Source organism: Corvus kubaryi, unplaced genomic scaffold, assembly GCF_017639235.1.
Source record: "Corvus kubaryi isolate FWS band 111438036 unplaced genomic scaffold, C.kubaryi_AGA036_p1.0 137, whole genome shotgun sequence".
Taxonomy (NCBI): domain Eukaryota; kingdom Metazoa; phylum Chordata; class Aves; order Passeriformes; family Corvidae; genus Corvus; species Corvus kubaryi.
The window spans coordinates 12732138-12756817 of NW_024580671.1; the positions used below are offsets into that span (position 1 = coordinate 12732138).

Sequence of the window (24680 nt, forward strand, 5' to 3'; positions counted from 1 at the left end):
AAGAACCTCTCCTTTTCCACCGAGCTCTCCGCAGGGGTTCTGAGTATGGCATCCCCCTCCCCTGTCTCTGTTGGGACCATTTTCCTTGTACTGTTACACATCAACAGAAAAACCAGAAAACCATGGTACACTGCTTACATTATCAGGTGTATCTACCTCATCCCAGTTGTTGACATGTACAAGTTTCCTGTCCTACTTCTTAACCTAGTACTTCTGGTTACTATAAAAGATATGCTTTGCAAAAGATCACTAACCCATACAAGGTCTGAGTCTAATCCTGTACACCTAAATTCTACTGAAGTTAAGACATAGGGACAAAACTGCTGAGAAATTCAGATGGAAACCCAGCCTGGCTTGGCCAGAAATGCTGCTCAGCTCTGTCATCTCCTCCTTCCGCACCAACACAAGCAGCCTGTGAGCCCTTCCCATAAGCCTGATATTTCCATCACAGCACAATATCCCTGCCTTTTTCATGACAGGTAGCCACTGTTTATCTTAACAGTATGAAACAAACTGGGAAGACCTATGGGAGCAGTGTTACCTCCAGATCTCTGCTACCTACTGCCCCAGCTGGGAATACCCTGTGGCTGAGAGCACTCCTCTGCTCCTGCCCAGCACCCAGCTGAGGCTGTGGGGCTGGTACACACGCTTAGTGCCCCATGTCCCTGAGTGTGTGCTGTGGCTGTCCCTCACAAAGGTGGAGATGGACTCATAGGTTTCAACTCACTGCAGCTTCGCTGCCTTGGGACAACCACAACACCACAACCACGCTATTATAATTAGTAACACACTGCTGTTTTCCTATTCTTTTACAGAATTTGTCCATAGCCTAAGAAATGCTGTAAGATAACTCGGCTATTGTGTTACTTCTGATATTACTTCTGATTGCTCTATCACAATCTGCTGAAATAGGCAAAACTATCCCAGTTACTGATGCAGCCGAAATCCAGTTCTATGCCAATATTTAGCTCTTAGTTGTAGAGGAAATTAAAAATTATTTTTAAAAAATTAAATACCCAGATAAAGAAAACAAGAATGTTCAAGATATCTACTTCTCCAGAAAAAGAAAGCAACATTTTTATTTTAAATATAAACATCATGTAAGCAAGGGGGGACTGTAACCAGCTATGCTCATGCTTTGCATGATTGATGATTTTAATATTTTGATGCTTCTAATTTTTACATCCTTTTTTATTTGTTTTTGAACATTCGAGGCGGAGTGGGAGTTGTACGCATTTAAAAACTCTGAAAAGCAAGAACACTGGCCTAGAAATTCTTGGAAAGAATGTAGCTGTGCCATGTAGAAAGGAACAGCTTTGATGTATTCGAGGAAGTGCTCCTGCTGAGCTGGCATTTTATAATTTGTTTCTGTCCAAACCAAAGTGCTCGTGCTGATTCATTAGCAAAGGGTCTGCTCTTTGCCAGATCACACTTCTCTATGCCAATCTGCTTTTGCCAGCCACTAGCAGTTCCTCTACACAGCATGTGCATAGCTTCTCCAACACGGCCATGTACTGAAGCCAGTGGCAAAGGAATACCAGGATTGATTTTGCCTTTAAAACAGACTACTTAAATATGTGGAAACATTTGTTAGAGTTGTACCAAATTCCAAAGATTTTCAAGACCTGCAGTTGGCATGACAAACATGTGCCAAAACCTTTTTTCAATTAAGCAATGCAAACATGTCTATTTCTGCATCAAACATGCAGAATGTGTTGTGGTCAGATGCAAAGCTGTCTTTGGGCTAAATGAACACTATTTCTACTGTGAAACTCCTGACTCATTTTCCCTTGTTTTGCAACATCTCTGACTGTCATCCTCCATCTTCATTTTGTTCACCAGCAGCACCTGCCCATCCTTCACCAAAGCTTCTATTCCACTTAAGAGCTTCCACCTCTTCCCCACATTTGGGCAAAGGAAGTGATGCCTGTGGGGCTGTCATAACACAGATGAGACCCTCCCATTTTATAAAATGTTATCCTTCTATTGTAGCTGAACCCTAAAAGGGAGAAGCTGAATCTCCCCCTAGCAACTCTGTTTCTTAACTTCAAAATTTACATCAGGGCCCAAGTTTCCTGCCATCTGCCCTGCTGGCTGCATATGATAATTCTTTTATGTGGCTTTTGTAGCGGGGACGGTGAGAAAAAGCAACATAGTTGCATCCTGCAGTCCAGGAAGGAATGGAATTATTTATTAATTTCCAAACTCATTTATATAACCTGGTTTTCTTGAATGGCATAAGGTTACTTGTCCTTGACCATCCACCTCTTAGAATGATTGGTTAAACCCTACAATACCCATTTCAAAATATTTCTTCAGTCAGTATCACAACAAGCTGCGCATAACAAGCTTGCAGGTGCGAGATACAGTATTAGTTTACAAAACCCTCTCACTGTTTACAGCTAGCGTATATGTGAGAGAAAGACTTTCACACGATGCTGGCAGAAAGCTGCAAAATTTCTCTGCATCAGACTTTCAGCATCCACGCCTTTATCTAAAAAAATAGCTTATTTTCTAATTGTCTTAGCAATCCAGTGTTTTTAGTATTTTTAAAAAATGGTTTGTAAAGATGTCTAAAAAGAAAAGGGACTCTATTATCTCTGATAATATCACTGGTGTTACAGAAGTGTTTCAAAATACCTTGGTCTTTAAAAGATGCATCTTGCAGGAATTACAAGTAGGACCACCAATTGCACCTACAGAGAGTCAAGACATGCCCTCCCAGCAAGGCAGAGCCCAGAGCTGTGCTGGGCAGCGCGGATGGGGAGCTGCCTTCCGCAGCCAAGAGCTGCCTCCCCACTGCGGGAGCTGCTCCTGAATATGAACCTGTCCTCTTTCTGGCTGCCTTTGAGCTTTTTAAACTAACACCTTTTGCCTCGCTATTGGAGTAGTATAATAATATTTTGGAGGAAAAATACCAAGTGCTGAATATTATCTGAGAGTTTAAACTAGGGGTGTTGAAATGGTTTTAGCATAAAAACACGGTAGGAACACTGGACATCCAGGTTGACTCACACTATTTACACCAAACTCACTTTTAACATGGGTTACCCAGAAGGTTTTCATTAAACAAACTGATACCACTACATGTCTATTTTGCACCTCTGGAAGTGTAACTGTTCCTGTGTAAGAAAGCTGGATGAGACTGCATATGCAAAGGCACAGAAGTCTATGTTCAGTGTCTTCCTAGATCAAGGAAACAACCCATTGTGGAATAAACCAGGCACATCTGAAATTAATTTTCTACCTGACCTCCCAAGATTAAAGAGCTTTTCTTGGTCTAGTGTTTGTTTGCAAAATTATGTTAAATTATCCTCTTAAATGTGTGCATAAGATAGATGCATGTTTCAGTATCTGGGTGATACAGGACTGCTTGATGCAGGGGCAAGGTGATATTTAGCTAAGCATTAGAGACATGTGAGGAGCTGATGCCTGTCTAAACCTGTGATTTACCATAGCAAACAAGGGACCGAAGGACACATGATTGTGTAGTTCAGCAGTTAATTATGATGGGAGCAAATTTGAATTCCTGTTCTAACTTTCAGCACCATTTCTGCATTCTGCATTAAACTATCATCAGTTAAAATAAAAAAATAAGTAATGGGAAGGGAAGCTTGAGTCAAGGTAGGTTCTCTGTCCTCCACAGCAGAGAAGTTCTCCTGGGCATCCTTGCTCTTCACCCTGATTTCTGGGAGGCCTATGAATCCAACCAGCAATATGGCTCCACTCAAGAAGACAAGTGAGAGACCAGAAAAAGGAGAAGCTCTCAGGGTCCAGCCCATGATATCTAAAAGCCAAATATGATTACACAGAGATCCTCTACACTTGATTTCTTCTGCAAATTTATGGATAGCCCAGGTTTTCCAAAAATTGTCATCAGGCTTAAACATTTCTAAGTAGACTTCAAGGCAAAAGCAGATACCTTTCAGGGTAATCTAGGCCTAACTCCTTCCCCCTCAGCATCTATGTAGAGAGACTACAGTATCACAAAACTGTCGGCAAGTGGCAACACGATACTATACTATTTGTTCAATTAGTTACTTAACACACAGATAGACTCAAGATAATATGCACAGCTATATTTCCAAGGTCTTCTGGAGGCAGGCCTCAGCTTACTCTTCATATGCTTTGAACAAAATGAAAGCTTTGTGGGTGCAATTCATGGTCAGGCTTGACAGTCTATTAGCTTGGGCCACACAGCTCCTGCTGGACTCACGGCATGAGCAGAGCAAGGGGACAGCTGCCTGAAAAGGACAATTTAGATATCCACTCATATATTGCTCTCACAGCAAAGAGTTATTGACTTCATAACGTAGAAATCTGAAAAATATATCATTTAAACAAACAAAGGAGGGTTAAACATACTCACTGATTTATTTTCTTCTCCACTGCAAATTCTGTAATTTTAAGAAAATGTTTGAGCCACCAAAGATTTAAGTAGCTAAAGACTGAGACACAGCTTCACCAAAAAGTAAGCATCTTTCTGAGGAATACAAATAGAAAACTTGAAATAGCTGTTATAATTTAAAAACAGATGGAACCTGAATCTTTAAAAACATATTTTACACTTTGTACTTCATGACTCCAAGGTGCTGCCAAATTGCATGAGTAGATGGCAGTCAAAGTAATAATGGGCATTTTCACTTGCTCTCTCCTCTCATACACGTATCACACACACATACAGAGAGAGAGAGATGATTCATGGGAGTGGAATTTGAATGAAAGAATTTCTGGGCATTTGCTTTTCTATTTTACTCTCTAAGGCCCTCAATTCTTCTAAGAAACAAGTCAGCCCTTGTTTTATTCCTTGACACATCACGAAACTTAGATTAACCTTGCATTGAATAGAAATTAAGGATGAGTGATGGAGTTTAACAGATGACTAAAATAATATTTGTCTTTCAAACACTAACTGATTACAAAGCAGGATTGAGCTGTTAAGGAATTTAAAGTACTTAAATGCAAGAAAATGCATAACCCCTCAGTGGTAATACATATCTCCATTTGCTAAAGCTCCTTCTTCCTCTCTGCATGGTCATCCTGATACCTACATACCTTACATCAAGGCACAGTAGTCGAAGGGAGGAAAGAAAAGAAAACTAATGCTCATCCACGTATATGCTAATGAACATATGGGGAAATTTTAAAAGAACAACACACTTTACATTTCCTCAGCAGAAAAGGTTTCAAACCCTCAAACCTGGCACTTTGAAACCTGAAAGTATTCATCTATTATTCAGGTACCAAAATATGTAAATTTCTTTTATATCATTTTGAAATAAATGGGTTTATAACATGCACTAACAATTTGCTGCAGTTAAGTCAGAGGTATTCATTCCCTGAGGAGCTGGGTTACCAGCTCTCCACCTTGATTTTCATGAGACCTTCACATTTGTATTTTTCTGGCACATAAAAATATTGCATCTTGAAATGCTGTCTATGCTATCTTATCTACTGTAAAATTGATAGCTTGCATTTCCCCACCCAGTGTTATTTCCTTCTACAACAAGATCTGGTGGCTAAAATTTAAAGTCCTCTAAAGGTCCCTTCCAACCCAAACCACTCTATGATTCTATGATTCTGCAGTTCCGTGATTCTGTGGTTTATTCAGAGGAACAGCTATATGCAGAAATTTTTGGACACCTTTTATGTTAAAGAATAAAAATTAATATTTTTTTAATTAAATGAAATGAATTGTTTTATCTGGAAACACTTTTTAAGTTTCAATGCTTTAATCAGCATTAGAAATCTTGGTTATACCTAGTTGAAATCTTTTTGAAGTTATTTCAATTGATCTACTTTTCTGCAATTTTAAATGTCATCAAAATGCAGTTTTTCAAGTAGTCACTGATAAAATCAGAAATCAATGGTGACAAAATAATTTTTAAACAAGAAACATAGTAAGTTATAGAAAACTCATAAACTGCAAATAAACCAATTTCACCAAATACATTGCAAACAAAAGAGTGTTTTAATAGATCCACAAAGAAATCAATATACAATGGATAAAATTTTGCACACGTAGATTCAGGTTTTAGATCATTTCCTTTTCTCATGCAACTTATAATGTAATGCTTTACTATACTGGAAGTTGCAGCTTCCTGGAAATATCCTTAGTCCATTTGATGTCAGCTTGTAATTTCCTTTACTTTTAGTGTATATACTTAATGCTACTTTACTCTATTTTTCAAGTAGATGTTATTTGTACTGTCCCATGCCCACGATCCAAGAAAGTGTTAATAATGTATATGTTTACATGCTTTCCCAGATATTTTTTAACTGCAAACTAAAATCTGAACTCCACATATAAAATTAATCTTTAATTTCTCTTTTCAAACTTAGTATTGAATTGGCTTTTTCAGCTTCAAAATCCAAAAGGTTTCTTTTATTCCATAATTAGTAGTAATTATGATTTAACTACGTTTTAGGTATTTTATTTTCTTCCCACTCAGGATATAAGTATTTCCACAGTGACAAATAAAATATGTCATCTCATATTTCACAATAAATAAAGCCTGAATAAACATGGTAACAGTTGCTGATGAATTTAACAGATAAGTCTCTGGATTTTAAAATCTGCTATCAGTCATTAATTGCAACAAAAGTTTTATAATCCCTTTGGTCAACAACTATGAGTTAATGACAGCCACAAGGTAGGGCAGGTATTCAAGTTCATGGGGTCATCTCCTTTTCTTCTGAAGCTGGTGGCATTTTGTTCTCTAGCAAACCAAAGCAGATTGATTGCAAAGAAGTATTGTACTAGTCTCAACTCTGAGAAATCATCACTAGGAACAGTTTTAAATTATCACTAGATAAATCCCTTTTTTCCCTACGTTGTAGATGGAGAGTCCAGCATTTTAGTGCTTTCTGCATAATCACATGGTGCAGTCTGCGGCAATTTAGTCAGACACGATGTTTGACTTGTGTTCTATCATTTCATTCTGAGCTTATTTAACCCTTCCTTGACATTGCTGTAACATTGTGGTCAATTTTGAAACCATGCAATTATTGAAAACAAAAGGTCATAATATTTTTCTTTTGAAAATTTCTAAATAAATATTGCAATTTTCTGGGCACTTCTAGGCTCAAATTGGACCTCAATCCTTGGTTAGCTTCAGCCCATCTCATATACAGCATATTCTAATCCCTCTGGATGTAAATTGATTTGTCTGTGGGCTCAGAAAGGGTTATAACTTCCTTAAGAGCAATAGGCTACTTCAGAGAAGTGAAAACAGTTAAAATGCCACTCAGATGTCTATATCCAGTCTTTTCTTCTCCTGTGCTTTATCCTGTGTGTTGGATTTCCAGAGCTGTCTATGACAAGAAAGAATACGGACCTTCCAGACTATTGAAAATCATGTTTTGAAAAAAAAATAAAAATAAAGTAAATCCTACCAAACCAATAATGAATTTATGTTATTTTTTTATATTCCTTATGGATTGCAGCTCAGGCAGAACTAATCAGTCCCAGCCTGCACTAAGATTAGACTGTCCAATACTTCCCATTACTGACCTGTGATGTAAGTTCCCTATAACTTTGTCCAGTTTTATTTGGGCTAGATTTTTTCATGGCAGATAACAAGCTAAGATAAACAATTTATATGCCTTATACATAACTTCCATGCTTCAACTGCTAAAGAATGATCAATATTAAGAAAAAATATGATCCGATAAATCTCTTCAAGTTTTGAAATAAAACCTAGAACTTTAGCAGTGGGCTTGTTGAGCTGGAGGAACTACCTTCCATAGCCGGCCAAACAAAGACTTCTAGAAAATGTTGAAATGGGAACAGCAACAGTGAATAGAGGAACATCATCAAATATTATGCACATTTATAAAAGGGACATGACCTAAGAATTCACTGGCATTCTTGATTCTTTCATTTCTATATCCTTGGAGAGCCTGAACTCACACCTTAGAATTCTGTTAGGATAATTTTGTGTGTATACTGATGTGTGTTTTTCAGTTTAAATTATAAAATAATCTTTAAAGAGAGATCAGGAATATAAGGCTACATAAACTCAAGAAATATCAGCCATAAATGGATTGTATAAAAGTTATATGAGCAAAACAAGCAAGATTGTTCTGCTCATTTAAACATCTTAGTTTCAGAGAGGCTTGTGAAACAGGTTGTGTAAAATTGTGAAACAGATTGTGTTAAATAAGATTCTCTCTTCATCTTGCAAATTTTTCCCCATAATTTATTATAAAACATATACCAGATAATATAGTTCATGTAAAATATGGTACATTGAGTCCTTTCCTAGGAAATAGAACAACTATGCTGAGTCCAGCCACTAATTAGTCCAATTAAATGCAAAGCCAGACAAATAATTTCACTTTTAACCATGAAATCCTGAGTAGACTCCATTTTTACTTTATGAGCAAATGCTTATAACTTGAAATATTTAGAACTGCATTATCCCTAAATATATCCAAATTCAAATTTAGTTCTTGCTGAGATTTTGCAGTACTCTGTTTAAATTAGAGCTAATGAAATTAGCTTAATAAAAGCTAAAACATGAACTATGGTGATACTACTATTGGCATTTGAATGTTTAGAATAAGACTTATGTGTGTGTATATATATATGTACATAATAAGGCATTGTAGATGGCAAGATAAGTAGCCGAGACAGATGAGAAAAGTAGACAGATCTTGTTCCTGTCATTGGTATTAAATTCTTGCCAGAGCCTTTGCAATTTATTTGCAAAGTCTGCATAGATTTTAGGATGTTGGGACAGGGGCTTGGCAGCTGAGTTTGTGGTTCTGGACATCTTAAAATATTAGCCTCAGAAATTTTTTCTAGATAATATTGCCTAATTTTCCTCTTATTTATTTCCCATGCTCATACAGAAAGCAAGAACTGATTCATTCTCTTCAGATTGGTATTTTTTGGAATGTCACTATAATTCTCCTCCCTTCATTTCGTTACACAAATAACGTTGTTATTTATCTTATGGTTTTCCATCTTCTAATTCAGGCAAATATTAGTAATTATGTAGAGATTTTAACTTAGCTGCAGTAAACCTTTCTCCCTGTACCTGGATCTGCCCAGCAACACCTTGCTCAGTGGCTAGCACATCTCCCATGAACGCACCAGTGCCCTGCACATGCCAAAAAATCTGCCTTTAAATGGTAAGAAAACACCTCAGGCTGCAGCCCAGACCACATTAGGTGCTTGAGCTTGGCCTCTGGTGGTGTGTGGAGTTCGCTGGCTATGGACCTTTGGCTAGGGCTGCCTGAGACAATCAGGAGTCTGAGTGTTGACACAAGGGGGGAGGGGGTGGGCGGTTCTACCCTATTAGCATGTTTAATAACATTTTAAATTACTTCTCAATGAATCTCAAGTTCAGGACAAGTCAGACTTTGTTTAATACACACTGAAACTAGAATAAATTAACACAGATACTTCTTACTCTATTCTAGACTATTATCAAGATCTCCTGCTTTTAAAATACAGTCATCAGTCTTTTGATATGATACTGTTCAAGACCACTTAATATGTGTAGTTCCTTTAGAAAACAATATTTCTCCATGCTTAACATAACATTCCTGGAACAAGAAGTCATTCTGCATTTCACCCTTCCAGCCTCAGAAATCAACTGTGCTTGTTGCATGTGTGTTTTATTTTGTTTGGCTCCATTTTTCCCTTAGTTTGGAGATCAAAAAAGTGAAGCTGTTCTGTAAAAATAAGGTCTGTGTGAGTTGAAAGGAAAAAAAGGGAAGAGAATGGGGAACATTTCATTCTATATGAGTTGTACCTAACAGCTTTATTAACAGTGTGCTTCAGATGTTTTGCATTAAAATTTAATATAGAGAATGCTGAATGAGTTCCAAAATCAAGGGCATTGTTGGATAAATGCTATCACTGTGCCCAAGTTCTGAATTTTTCTGACATAAAATTGCTTGCCTGCAATTAAAGGTCCATTATTCTACCCTAAGGCATAAGTAAACACTGATAATAAGGATTCAAATTATCATAATGGTTTGTATGAATTCTATCGATTTTTATTCTCTTAGTTTTGCACTTTTAACAGCCATTATATAGTGATATTAATATTGATAATTACTACAGGCATACATTAAATACTCTATTTTAGTCTCATCCCAGTATCAGCCTGTACTTACAAGCAGTCTGTCTTCCACAATCTGCTCCACCATTTTCTTATTGTACATTTTTAATTTTTGCTCTAGAGATCCATCTCTCTTACTTTTCCTGCCAAGTCATGATACTCTCTCACTTGTCCTGTGGCTAACATATATTTTCGCAGGATAAAACACAAGTGGGCTGAAAGGAAGGACTGAGGAAGGGAAGGAGAGAGCTAAGAGACTCCTGGAGAAAAAGGCGTGCTGATTTTCCAAGTGCAGGGAAGATGATACAGCTGCTGGAACACACTGGCTTAGAACACTGTGACGGTTTCTTATCTATTTTTGCTGTATTACCACACATCAGTAACCTCATAAGTGTTTCCTCTTTCAAAACATCTCCATTTTGGCTCTGAAAGTGAAACGCCCTGGAAGGTTTGAGCTAAAAAAGTGGTAGGTTTTTATGTAGACTCAGAATAATGAAGCCATGCTTTTCCAAAAATAAACTAATTTGAAAGTGCCAAAAGACTTAAACTCTTGTTACTGACTTACTTTTCTTTGATTTTTTTATTTCAAAAGAGAGGAATAACTACAAAAATAGACCTGGAAATACTATTTAATCACAAGAGCAAAGTATAATAGATATTTACCCAATTAAGAAATCAAGAGGTAGAAAATACCAAAGGTTGTATAACCTTAGTTCACTTTTCTAGACATGGCTATTGGTGATTTGGTGAAAATAAATGATGCTCTCACTACCCCATGTTTACTGAGCTGCCTGCACAGCTCAAGCAGAAGCCACATGGAACAGCTCTTCCCCTCCCATTGCACTGCCTGGAGCAATAGCCCAGCCTTGTCCATGGGACAGGTTAATATTTTGTGTCCTCACATGTCAGTCTCTTACTGAGGCAACATTATACAGGATTCTATGGATTTTAATCTGTATAAAATTTAGAGCTGGTTGCATATGATCGGACTTTACCTGGTCTTTGTGATTGTTTGTAGGGATTGTCAAACATTCATGCTATCAGGTATAATCCTTGCTAAAAATGCTCTTCAGTGTGGAGACATCAGCACTTGTTTGATGCAGTTTTCTGTATGCAATATGTATTCCTACTGTTTAAAAACACTTATTTCCTCTCAATTTTATATCTATAAAATAAAGACCAGTAATTGAGTGTACATTGCCTGTATTCCCAAAGTGCATTTCACCCATGTGATGGGCATAGTGTTTCAATGGCCAGTTCCAGAGCTAAGAAGACATGAAGTGCCATAATCAGGGTGTTCATGTGCCCTTTAATGCATTGTTCTGCATATTCTCTGGTACGTAATAGCATGCATTGTTTAATTAAATGAGCAAACACATTTGTCCTCAGGAAAAGAGTACATTTGCAAGTAAAATGCAAAATATTTTTAAGCAGAACCCAATTAATTTCTGAGGGCAATTTGTCTGAATATTTGGGTTTGGGGCTTTTTGAAAGTTGGCCTAGGCAATTATGGTAATCCAGCAGTATTACTCTGTCTTCACTCTCATATTAAAGGCATACTTCTGTTTAAAGAAACTTCCATTTATTTTTCTCCTTGGGAATGTATGTAGTTAGTACTGGATCATAACTGGGTATTTGTGAGTCTTGATTAATTTTTCTTGTCAGTAGCCTTGATAGGGAAAAAAGGTATTTTAATCAAATGATTTAACATTATCTAGGCAAGAATTAAGTAACCATGTTCATACTATTCTTATGAGAATTTCGTTAACCCCAGTGAGAATATTCATCTGAAGGAAATGAACAAGATTAAGCTTTCTGATTGCTAACTAATTTGTGTGATGTCAAAATGGATGTCCATGTAGTCTGAATATTAAAAAATGAGCTAAGGATAGAATTTTGATTCAGAGGATTTTTCTAATTTAAGTGACTGCCAACTCATAAAACGCAAGGTTGTTTCTGATAATGCAATCTAGCAGTTCATCTAATTCAAAAAGAAATTTGCTAATATGTGAATTTTAGCACTTTTTCCCAAGGAATGTCCTTTGATTACATTTATACATTCAGGGTTGCAACCTCAAGGCACACAGTGACAGGATTTTCTCCACTAATCAGAGCGAGAGATGATTTGCAATTGAACCATCTAGAGCAGCAAGACCTGGGACAGGGTTACAGAAGAATCCACTAAACCCCGAAAATTCAAAACTAAACTGAGACTTTGTCCTTTATTCATCAGATACCACAAGTTCTTGCAACAGGTCTTACATAACCCGCAGCAGATGCTGTAATACATAAACAAATTGTATTGAGCTAAGAGAAAAAAGAGTCAATGCCTGTGAATGTCTTTGGTTTCATGAATTTGGTTTTACTCCTGGAAAAGAATTACCTTTCCAGTGATGACTGGTAGGAAAGATTTACAGAGGCTGTGTTAACAGATACATTTTCTGCCACATGTAGATTTTTACCCCCTGGGCAGAAAAAAGTGAATATTCAGATTACTGTGATTATCAAAATTAGGACTCAAGTACCTATTTATTTTAGGCTACATATTGAAGTAGCCTAAAAAATTACATTAAAAATAAAACTTAAGTGCATCATACCAGCCAAATCAAGCACAAAGCCATTTCTTCTAGAAAAAATTCTGTGTGAATCTCTGGTTTGTGTGGAACCTATTTTAATAAGCTTTTGTAATTATCTTCCTTTTCCCTTAGTCTACATGTATATCCAGTGAGTCAAATTACACTTAAGATAAAAAGTAAAGTTCCACTAAATATCTCTTTCATCAAACCGAAGGAAACAGTGAAGAGAATCACATTTCTCACAGGATGTATCTGCAGAAGGAACTGTAAATGTCAATGCACATTCCCCATGGCTCAGTGTTTCTTCTCCTGTTAAATCTGTCCTGTTACAAAGTACAAATAATCTTTAAGCTTTGTTTCTCAATGCTCATCAGGGTCTCCAGAAGGGTTGCTGCAGCACTGCATGATGAGCTCAGCGCTCTCAGCACAACTGGTGGCATGGGGTGGCAGGGGGACAGCCACTGGGAGAGGCAGACAGTACTGGGTAGCTGACAATCCAGACATCAGAAGGTCGCCATGAACCTTACTTGTCCCTAAGAACCAACAGTGCTGTAGCTAATTATTTCCCAGAGCTGGAATCTGGGGTTTTGTGGTCCACAGCCTGAAAGAGCTCCAGGGACAGCAGTCTGTTATGCATCATTACCTTCCTTCTACTCTTTAATAAATGAGAAACAAAACACAGTGAATTATAGGATTGAGCAGCTGAACCTGTGTTCTGCCAACAGTGCTAGACCACTGCAGACAGGGAAGGGTGCTTCACATGTGCCTTTGGATACAACTCTGTCTTTGCCTGACCCCACCTGTTACCATTTTCTTGAGAGTATTTCTCACCTGTCATGTGCCCCGCTACTCCTGGCTGACAGCAGGAATAATTGCAGCTTCTGAAAAAACACTAGAGCAGTCCCTGTTGGCACCTTTTTTGACTGTTGTCAGGCCTTGCGCCCTCTCTGCTTTGCCCACATTTCTCTGCCCAGTGTAAACTGTCCTTGCAAGGAGTGAGCCCTCCCATGATAGGCTCCATGGCAGCAGGGGGCTTGATCTCTGTGTTTGAGTGCAAGTGGGTTCCTGACCTCTGCAGAGCTTCTCTGTGGAAGCTGAACATCTCAAAGTTTTTGTGCTCTGTCCAAAAGAATTTTATATCCATCAGACTTCCACTGAGAAAATGTATTTGCCAATTATTATATGGAAGATCGACTTAAAAAAAAAATTTGGAAGGTTTTATAATTGCAAAAAACTGGCTGAGTATTCACCTTTGTCCAGGACGGAAAAAATAATTAGGAAACTGACTTCCTAGATTTCGTCTGATACCTCACAAACACAGAAGCAGAAAGGTGAGCATATATCCAAGACAGCCTAACTGTTTGCAGAGTTGTGTTGGGACCTGGCTCGAAAGAGATGAGCTTGGGACCTCCACAGAAGTCCCCTCCACCCAATGCACACAACAGTCTCAGCATCAACACAAGCATAAGGGCACAAACAAGTCAAAGACGGCAGAAACACTTGAGTCCATCACTGCTGACAGGGAAAAAGGCTGTGCCATAAAACACCTCAGCTGGACTGATCTACAGCCTGAACTGGAAAGACCAAAGGGGAAAAGGTTGTGCAGGAACAGCAAGAAATGAGATGTCCCACCCCAACTCTCCTATGAGCATTTGTTTCAAAGAACAGCTGTTTTCTATAAAGCTGACTTGGAAATTGGTATCTTCCTACTTCTGAGAGAATTCATTCACTTTATCTTTTTACTGGCAAAAGTACTGTTGTTTCTTTACATTCCTGCCAGCCCTGCAGAGCCACCTCAGCACCGAGGAGGTGAACCAGAGTCTATTTTGGCATAAAGCAGAAAGGACACAGCTTGATCTCAAGATCCCAGGGTGGATTTTCAGTGCTGGCAGTCAAGAAAGTCAAGGTTTTATTTGTAAATTAAAAGAGGGGTCAACAGGAAAGTCATTGGAGAAAAAAAAGAAAAAAGCCAATATGGAACCCTACCATGCCATTTATAGTCTCTTTATAGACGAGACCATAGTTTGCGGAATGTAATTTGAGTTATAAATAATATTATTGTTTGTTTCAGCCAAAAAGCTGTGGCTCATTCAATTAAGAGAATGGATGTGTTTGTGTTGTGTCACTCATTATTTCTTTGTAAAATATATCTGTAATGATAATCTATGGAAATGTTCTTGGAGTGGTAAGGAAAAGGATAATAAAAGAACTTACACAGACATTTTCCAGTAAGAAAAATACCTGGGGATTATTTTATCTCTTTATTCCCTTAAATCAAATAGCTGCAAGCAAACAAACAAAAAAATCCTATGCCAAAAAAAAAAAAAAAACCAAACCACACAACAAAAACCAAACAAATTTTAAAGAAAAAATAAATAAGGGAAGAAATGTGAATTGGCAGATTTGATTATGGAGTTCAATGTTAAAAAGGGAGCATTTGTATCAATAAATCTGGGAGAGAGGCTTAGTCATTTTCTAAATCTCCTCAGCACCCAGCGTGTCCCATTCCCTTGGGTGGTGTGAGGTGCACACTCAGCAGTGAGCCACACAATGTTGTATCAATCCGTAACGCTCGCTTGTTTCAAGCACCATTGATGAGGAATTACTATATGATGTCAAACAGAAATGTTCACTGAGAAAGAGAAAGAAACATTCTTTTTCAAATATTACAATTGTAAGCACTATGCAAAAACACAGATACAGCAAGAAATAAGTCACATTGTCCAGAAATCTGAGATGGCAATAGCAAAAGATTCATGGTATTTCTCCGAGCCATGTAATGCTGACATTTCATTTTTATAAAACTGATGATTTTTCTTCCCATTAAAAAAATTAATAAATTCAATTTTAAGAAAAATAAAACATTAAGCACTATAAAACAATAATTTTAGCATCAGGTTGCAATATGTGGAATAGATTGCTTCCACCAGGATTAAGGCAGGTGGGGGAAAAGTCAAGACAAAATACATTCTTGTGAGGGAAGGATAATGAGGGGAGGGGATGTGATTTTATTTTTAATGAATGGGTTCACCCAGCGAATATCTACAGCAACATGTATAGCAGAAAGTCCTGAACTATTTCCACAGCTCCATAAGTGGCTGTTGTTTTGTACAGCAAAAAAAGGCAGTGTGTGGGAGACAGACAGGGCTCTCCCCAGTGGAGCCTGGTCTGTCCTGGTGCCAAAGGCCATTTTCAATAAATAGAAAGAGTTATAAATAGAAACTCTGTTGAATACAGGATGTCAAAGGCAGCTGAACGTGATGCTGGGCACATCACACCCCTGACTGTCACTAGTTTCAGAAAATGGTATACCTTGGTCATGCTTGTTTGGAGAGCCATGTAGGCAGACATTTGACATATTTTGATAAAGTTTGTGAAGGGTTTAGTGATCTGGATTTGCAATAGCAAGTACAAGTGTGGTTATATCCCTGTGATAGTTAATCACAAGGGTCTCAAGCTAATATAAGAAACTCAATGCCGTGGTGACCAGGCTATTTCCATCACTTAAACTGAAGTGTGTAAACCTGGGTCATGAGAAGTAATCTAGAATGTTACTGTTTTATAATAAACATATTTTGGCCATATTATTATTATCATTTCAGTCACCTGAGGACCACAACCAGCAATTCCTCATTTCGGGAGCTCGTAAACTTGTGGTGGATGTATCTTGAATCAATCAGCCAGGCAAAAAACCAACCAAACAACCAACCACAAACAAGCCAAAAAAAGAAAACCTAAGAGGAGTAGAGATGTCAAGAAGCCACAGCAGAGCTCAAATACCCTGTGACAATCTCTGCCACCACAGAGTCACAATTAACATTATCCCTAAGATGAGCAAAGGGACAGTCAAAACTGAGCACAGTTAGAAGTTTAAAGAAAGTTTTGAATGATAACAAAGGTGGAAATTGTCACACAATTTCTCAGGCAGGCATTTTGTGGCAGGGTTTCACCAGTGCCGATTGAACCACCCCTTCTCACCTGAGCAGCTGCATATTTTGCACCAATAGGTAGCCATGGCAAGGGGAAAAAAATAACCTGAGATGAAATATAGCTCCTTGCACAACTTGTCTGGGAGGAGGCCACCAGTCCTGGTGGAAGTCTAAGTGGAACACCTCTCCCAGGCCCTGGGCCACTCAGCCTGAGCTCCCACCAGGATCACAAGGCACCACCACAGAGCCAGAGCGGGAGCTCCACCAAGCAGCACTCGGACTCATGGGAAAAGTGAGCCCTTGAACCCCATCATAGCCAGGGTTACCTGGGACCAGGGCATGTCCCCAGTGCACAGAAACACCAGGGAACAACCATTCAGTCACTGAACATCATCCCTTAACCCCAAGTATAAATAACCTTCCATAAAAAAATATCGTAAACTAATGGGGAAAGGGTGTTGTAATAAAAATAAGTCGCATACGAGGGGATACATTTTATCAGTAAATTTTTAAACAGATTTTTAAACATCTTCAAAGAACAAACTTTTTAGTTTGTAAGAACAAAAACCATTTCATTCTGATAAAATGTAGACATGCTGATTGACGATGAGGTTTTTGGGCTGAATAAAATGAGTTGAGGTTTTAACTAAACCTCTGCCTCTGCTACCAAAAATATCCAAAATTTATTTGGGTTTTTTTTCACTTCTACAGCACAGAGACAAAACCTTGAACAGTGATGAAAGAATGTGGCAGAATTTTATTTTATGTGACAGAACAGAATACTTGCTGTCTTCTTTATCAGTCACCTCAGGCAATGTGAGAAAATGGGTGTTCCCCATCTACAAGTGAAATCTGGGAAGAGACAATAAGGGTGTTTAATACAAAGAAAAAATCCAAAGCAATATCATAACTTAGTTCTCCTTGCAGGAGTAAATGCTGACATGAATTGTTGAGTAAAGTAAAAGAAAGATACAGCAGAAAAATCTTAATTTCAGGAGGTATAGCAACCCACTGGAAATCATTAGGATCTCACCTTAGGCACTACCTCAGTGGTTGGTTTGAAGTTGAAAGTGAAAACACTTAAGTAAAAAAAAAAACAACAAAACAAGCAGTAACTTTGTACATACAAAGACAGGTTTTTTATGCAAAACAAGAAAAGCCAACCTGAATAAAGATAAATTGAAGGGAGATATATTAGCTGATAAAATTCAAGATGCAGAGGGACAGTGAACAGGAAACAGTAAAATATCTAAAAGTGGGGGGAAAGACTGTTTAGAAGAAAACCTATTTCCAACTTTAACTGTATTCACAAAACTCTGCTGAATATCTTATGGTGAACATTGCTATTATTGCAAGATCTCAAAACATCAGCAGGAGGTGGCCTAAAAAGGACAGGTGAGCTTCCTGGATTACTAGGGAGTGTAAGGATTCACAGTGATATTTAGGAGGAGCTCAATAGCATGTTTGTCACTATTTTTGCTATAGTGAATTGGGGAGTTATCTAAACTTATATTTTGAGCCAAAAACCATTACACAATGAAAATACCATCCAGTAATACATTAATTGACAGAGCATCAAGTTATGCTGCTTTTTTTTATACTGTAGGGCAAAGTATTTTTGAAAGACAATTTGGAATTGATAGATGTTTACCTCATACTCATGTGTATTTCTTCAGAAACATTTGCCGTATCTTAGAAGCAGCATATCTGCAATGTGATGCAGGGGTTGCTATGGTGAGTTCACATCTCTTATTTAATCCTGTACCTGAGTAAATACACATTGTAACAACCTCTGTTGAAGGTGCTATTAGTAAAGTTATGTCAGCATTTCTATGAAAAATACTTGTTTTCCTGTTATGATTTGGCCAAAAAACAAAGAAAACTATTCCTAAACCAAATCCACAGAAGCCCTTTGTACTCTTCCAGTGTATTTTTAGCACAGCACCAATACCTTTCTGAAGTCTTCAGTCATAAAAATCAAAGTAAAAAATCAATGCATTTGTTCCTATTATTTAGTAGTTAGTAATTTTGATTACAGTTATGGGATTTATCATTTAGAAAAATCTTTAGGAAAATTTGGGGGTTAGTTTTCATTTCACTGTTCCAGCTGGTACCAGTGGTCATTCAGTCAGGCATTAATTGCAGCACTTGTTTTACAGCCCGTCTGTACTGCCAGAATCACATAAAGACACTTCTGTACAAAGGAGAACCAGGTCCTTAGTTCTTGTATTTAATGATTCAATCTAACTAAATGGCATCAGAAGTGTAACTTGTAGACTCCAGTGCAATCTTTTCGAGCAATTATTTGAGTCACTTTCCAGCCTAACATTTAAGCAATGAGTGCTTAGTTGGAAATAATTGAATACTTTTATCTTTTTGGCACCTATTTACTGTCATAATCATTTACTTTGAAAAAGAATGAGTAAGTCTGTGAGAATATTTTTCTCCATGAGCTACCCTGTGTATGTCAGGACAATTCTTGTATACATTTTTAGGTTTATCTGATTAAATGTTTTCCTTTCATTGTCATTTTTTAACAAACTTTTGTGGGAAATGTCTACATTTGACAAAATCCCTTAAAACAGATAACAGTATTTTTGAAGCAAAAGTGCTATAAAAATATTTCTAAACACATATATGTTTAGTCAAAAAGTAAGTTTTAAGGACCTGGGAAAGTCAAAATTTAGCATAAAAAACCAAGTAAGTTTATCCAACTTGCCCATAAGGTCTGATTATTATACTGGGAATTGCATGTGTGCTTTCATGTTGACCTTGTGAAGACTATACTTTTAAGTGAAATGATCTCTTCTGTGCTTCATGTCAGCCAGTAAGAGCGGATGGTCATTTCTGAAGTGGATGAATAGTGTGGCTGAACAAAAAAGTCTTCCTCAAAAGTCAAGAAGAACATGTTTGGATGGAGAAACTCAAACAGATCATGAATGTACATCATTAGCTGGTAATGAGAAGGAAAGGCTATCTTTTGAGAATTTATTCCAATAGTCAGAATGAGAGATGTGTAATAGGTTTCAGATGTTGCCGTGGCATAAACTATAGAAGCTGGGTCTTTTACACAGCTTAAATTAGGGCTCTTCATGTTAAATGGAATCACTGATATTGTTGAAATAATGTTGATGGTGTCTTGGGGAGTGGCTCCAAGTTTTAAGTGCTACAGGATTTGGATGTTACTGCCCAACTTGTTGCTCAGTTTCTGAATAGGATAGCCCTCAAGCTCTCCAAATCAAATACTACAGCACTACAAGTTGAGAAATGTCTTTTCAATCTTCTGCTGTAAGGCCTTCATTCCAAAAACAAGCCAGTATCTGACATTGCAGTATTAGGGTCAAAAGCAGCAGCAGCAACACTAAAAGTTGTAGGAAGTACTGTCCAATAACGTAAACAAAGGAACAGTAGAACATAATGAATTTTACTTGTCTTGTGGCATCTGCCTATGAGTAGAACATGACTAAGGCACCAGCCTACCCACATTTCAAAAGAATTATTGCTATGAAGACTAGTAATTAATCTTTTTTCTTTTATTAGGATGCTGTATTCATATTTTCCATACCAGTTATTTTCAGTTGTATTAATCAAAGTACAAAGAAATCCTTCTAAGACAATCAGTCAGCATGTTGTTTGTTTCTCTATCTCTTTCCTTCACTTGTGCATAAAAGAACTGGAGCAAAGGAGGACTGGAAGGAATGAAATAAGTTCTACATTTAAGGATCTCCATTGGAAAATTCTCAGACCTCAAAGGTGAATGTATTATCATGTATTATCAGCAGGGTAAAGCCTGGTAGCTCTGTCCATCTCATGTGTGATAAGACAAAAAAGAGTTTTTCAAATAAACAGATCCCAGAAAACAGCATCTGAGCTGTCTTGAAAAATCCAAGAGAAAATGGCATGGTTCACCACAGCAATGTGTTAAGAGCCACCTCCCACCATCCCTTAGGCACCCAGTGTGTACATGCTGAAACAGTTGACACCTCTGGCTTCCTTATGGGCATTACCTTTAGAATACACTCAAAATATAACCTTGAGATGATAAATGTAGAGAATAAAAGACATGGAAGAGATTTAAAAAATCTTGGTCCATGGTTAAAAATTCATACCAGCATATAGCATTTTTTGTGTGTGTCACTTTTCTGAGCCACAATAGATTAAAGTTATCAATACATATCTATTGCTTTGGCTTAGTGGTAAATCCAGAACTTCTTAGTGACAGTCATTGGTGGCTAAAACTTCTTGATGTTAACTTCTTCATTCTTATGGCAGAAAATTTCAGGTAAAGTTAGAAACACCATGTTGTGTTTTTCTTTACCAAAAGTCCTATGGAGCACCAGTGAACCACAGATTCCAGACCTTGAAAGTCATGCAACAGACTCTCTTGATGCACAATTTGACATGATTTTCATCTACTGCTATGAACTATTAGCACCAGAAAGCAAAAAAATCAAAACTACAGTACAAAGACTTTCATCATTATCCACATGCGTAAAGTACAGAGAAGGGAAAAATTCATCATCTTGTTAATATTTTGAATTTCACTTTCATATCATGGAAAGCAAAACTTTCTGTAAAATAACAGACAATAAATCATATCATGATAAAGAGTTCAGAGTTTGAAGGAAGAAATAAAAAATATAAGAGTTATGTGATTAAGAAACATATAAAAAAATTTTAAGAATATTGGATGAAGTTCAACTATCCAATTAAAAGATGAATGCTCATGCAGCATATTAGCCAATCAACAAATTCTACAAACACTAACTGATTTTCATAAAATCATTGTGAAATAGGGAGAAAATTATTGTCACACTTTCCTTCTCATCAGAACTGAATATTAGGTCTCAAAACATGTCTCACATCACTACCATTGAGTCTTGCAAATAGTAGTAGTAATAGTCAAGGTCACCATCTGGTCTTGATGATTCAGTTCGGATTTCACAGCCACCATGGACAGTTTCTCTATACACTATTAAACCATCATTTTGCTTCAAGGCAAGGTTTTCTTCAAAGCAAATAGAAAATTTCAAAACATTGCAACAAAAGGTATAACATGTTCTTGCTTTCCTAGAAATCTAAAAATTATCTTAACTTACAAAGTACCTGTGATTCCTAATACAGCTTGTTTTCTCCTTTTTTTCTTTAATTTATCCAGAAATTAGATCTGAAAATTTAAAAGTCATTTTTCAGACATTAGTGTTAAAGCCATTGCAGGGGACGAGAAAAAATGGGGTAAGTTAGCCAGAACCAGAAAATTCCACAATGAAACCAAAGATTGACATCTAAGGAATAAACCTGTGTTCCTCAAGCTCACCACAAGTCTTGTTAGGACACATGGTTTTACCCTTCTGCTTTTAAGGCAGATTAGTGGGTAATGTTCTGATTATTGAAACTGAGAGAAGCAAAATTGCTGGATGCCGCAGGAATATGATGTTTTAGTATATTTTCTTTTTACAGTGAAAAAATTAGGGAATGACAAGGCTACTCAGAGAGATCTTTGCCAGTAATAAGACTTTAGTCTGAATAAATATCTCAGGATTCAGCCCATGTTTCTACTTTATGGTTTACTTCCTACTAATTCCAAAGCAAGTGAAAACACAGAGCAAACAAAAGAGTAACTAGCTGACAGACATTTTTAGTTTTGTTTGAAATAGGTGTCACAGTACTACACATATCTTAAAAGCATGACTCATCTTGTACCTTTTTGTTTCTATTTTACTGTGGAAAATATCATTCCTACACTTCCTACTTTTGTGTCACTTAGTGTACCGTTAGATCAGATCTTTCTCCATGCGAGAGTGAAGTTTGTCATGAGCATAAATGCTGCCCACAGGAGTAGAAGGAACATTGAGCCAAGTCCTTTCTGACCATTTACACCATCGGCCTGTGGTGGAGGAAAAGATGAGTGACACCACCTCAGACATCATTACCGATTCCTTTGGGTTTGGAGCTATAATGGTTGCAGAAACAGTTCCAAGAGAGAAGGAGCACTTTAGAAATTTCTTCTGCCAATTAAAGTTTTTCACGGGGTGGAGAGATTCCCAGCCAGACAATGGCAGAGGAAGGGCTAAAACAGAGTCCAGGAAGAAAGTGTAAAGTATGACTGGCTCAGGAGGCATAAATTTTCCACTCTAGGTGAAAGCATCAAACTTAGCACAGAACTGGGGCATTTGAAAAATCTCTGTTATCACTGTTCCTATCCAGGATGCTGCATGAAACTTTGTGATAGCTAGTCGAGCTGCGCACATCATAAAACCCATGTTATAATTCTCAGTTTTTTACAGCTTAGCATAAATCAGAACCAGATCTGAAACACATTGTATAGCTTGAATTGGAGTTACAGTCTCAATACAAGAAATACTTGTTTCCTCTTGCCAAAGTGGTGAAGCTTGAGTAGATCTTTAACATCAAGCTAAATATGGACAAGAAGGAGGTCTATACACAAACACTTCTGGAAATAGAAATATATTCATTTTCAAATAGAAATATCACTGAGCAGTACACACAGACATTGCATCTGTACAGGAAATGGACATTTCCCACCTTCATAATTACATAGGACTATAGAAAGTAAATTTCTCACTTACCACATAGCAGTACTTGCAATAATAAAACAAATTTTATCTTCTGAGTCTCCTTATTTTGCTGGAATGGAGGTGGGGAAAAACCCAGCTCAGTTCATCAACATGTTTAAATAGTGTCTTTCAGAAAGGATTCAGAAGCAAATATGTACTGTTGCACTGGGCAGCTGCTCCTGCGGATTTCCAGTTAAACAAACATCTATTGCAAGGTATGTCTTCTAAAGAGGTTGTATTCTCTAGGCTTTTTCTAGGGTCATGGTCATCACCAGGGAATTGTGGTTTTCAGATTTATGAAATTACTAGTTGGTATTTGTGCACATTTGCAAAATAGTATAATGAACAATAGTGGTGTATGAATATGCAGCACACATAAGCAGAACATTAATTTCCTGTGAGAATTGTTTTCCAGATTTTACTTCAAACTCTACTTAACAGAGTCAAGCAGAGTAAGCAAAAAAATCTCACACCATGTTAAACATTTTTAGCATTTGAGGGGAAAAAAAGAAATGGAAACTAAGGGTGACAAAATAAATATACAATATAGCTCTGTTTTAGCAATACCTGTATATTTAATTTCTGATTACTTTCTACAGGCAAGAGCAGAGTAACGAAGGATGAGTCTTTGCAGGAATGGTGCCTGCTCATTGCACTGTGCTCACAATCTTTCCTGCCATGTTCATTCAATCTGTTGAGCCAGGAAAAAGCTTTACTAATATGATTTGATTAAAAGAAATATTAATTGTGTACTGGAAGTCAAGAGCCACCTTTAGTAGTTTGGGGTTTTCGTTTAAAAAAAAAAGCTAATATACTACCAGATTTTTCTCATTAAGCAGCATTTTAGCAAGCATGGTAATACATTTGTTTTCAACTTCAGAAGGACAAAGTTCTCCAATTTAGAGATCTTTTCTGAGTGCTTCTACAACTGTACAGAATTACAAGGTCTCAGCTACTGCCAAGCCTCTGTACTCACTTCTGAGTTAGTGCTCAAAGTGGAGTGAAGTGTCTGGCTTCTTGTCTGATTTTTAGCAGCTGTGTTTGAATTCAAAGTTTGATTTACAATTATCTCACTTTGACAGAAGCTTGATTACTTGGACTATGAAAAGGTTCTTTATGCTGTTTTGTGATAAACAGGTTTTTTTTCATCACAGGTTTTGGCATTAACCCTACTATTTTTTTAATTAAACCAAAAATATTAGGTGCTTTTGCCTTAGTGTCTAGTTACCTATTGGATTTTCTCATTTCAATGAAGTTTTAGCACAGGTAAAATACAAAATCAAATTTTCTCCAAGAGTTCTAGTGAGCAAGGACTTTGATAAACTCTGTTAATTTAGGATTAAAGAGAGAACTAAAAGCCAGAAGTAAAGGCCCTTTGATAGCAGTGGGGGATGAGTAATGTAAAATGTTCTTGCTGTGGACTAATCAGAGTGTAATTGCTAAAGGAACCAATCTTTCATTAATTGCAAAGGCAGTAAACTCAATCAGTCACAGTGTCAAAATATTGCAGTTCAGTTGAAG

At 37.2% G+C, this 24680-nt stretch overlaps 1 long non-coding RNA gene across 6 annotated transcripts in view; it reads right to left on the reverse strand.

Moving 5' to 3' along the window:
- LOC121659628 overlaps positions 1–23353 on the reverse strand; it is a 72347-nt gene extending 48994 nt beyond the window's left edge. For 2 of the 6 annotated variants that reach the window (XR_006014399.1, XR_006014397.1), the window contains exon 1: positions 23172–23347. This is a non-coding gene — a long non-coding RNA (uncharacterized LOC121659628). Of the gene's footprint in view, positions 1–23171 lie in introns of all 6 variants that reach the window. The other 4 variants (XR_006014401.1, XR_006014396.1, XR_006014400.1 and 1 more) reach the window with 3 other exon arrangements.
- Positions 23354–24680: the final 1327 nt, after the last annotated feature.